This window comes from Halyomorpha halys, unplaced genomic scaffold (assembly GCF_000696795.3).
Source record: "Halyomorpha halys isolate HHAL.00 unplaced genomic scaffold, Hhal_1.1 Scaffold2.1, whole genome shotgun sequence".
Classification (NCBI taxonomy): domain Eukaryota; kingdom Metazoa; phylum Arthropoda; class Insecta; order Hemiptera; family Pentatomidae; genus Halyomorpha; species Halyomorpha halys.
In genome coordinates, this window is record NW_027111560.1 from 89,838 (window position 1) to 90,490 (window position 653).

The following is a 653-nucleotide window of genomic DNA, read 5'->3' on the forward strand; positions in this document are numbered from 1 at the left end:
TTTTTTTGATTTTTCTATACTTACTGTGGTTGTTATCTTGTTCTGTTTTTAGCCCTGAAGAAGGCTAGAAACTATAGCCGAAACGTTGGCACATTAAAATAAGTTAATCGTACTTATTTGTGTTTTTCATTGACCGCACCCCCAACCATCTTCTCCTCAATAATATCTATCTATTATATAAAACAGGTTTTAGTGATCACGTGTAATATTTTATTTTACATATAAGATAAAATAATAAAAATAGGTTATACAAAATTTAATTTAACTGATAAAGAAGGCATATCACAAAATAAAAAAATGAAAAAGGTGTATGAAAGACAGAAATTTTCAAAGAAAATAGTTGATAACTTTCATCCTTAACAGTGAGAAAAAAAAAAGGGAAGTGGTGATAGAATCGAAAATTTAAATTTTGAAGTTAGAAAAACTTCGAATTAGATGGAAAGTTGAAAACTTAAAGCCTGAATAGTAAGGGGAAAAAATGAAAGAACAATATAAAGTACAATGAAGATTTTGGAAGTAAAAGGTTCAATTTGATGTTGAACTTATACGAACCTGAACAAGTCAAATATTTAGACAAAAGGGATTTATAAAAAAGAAATGTGAATTCTGTAATGCTTACATTCGAGTTAGAGGAAATGTCAAGAAATGAAGTT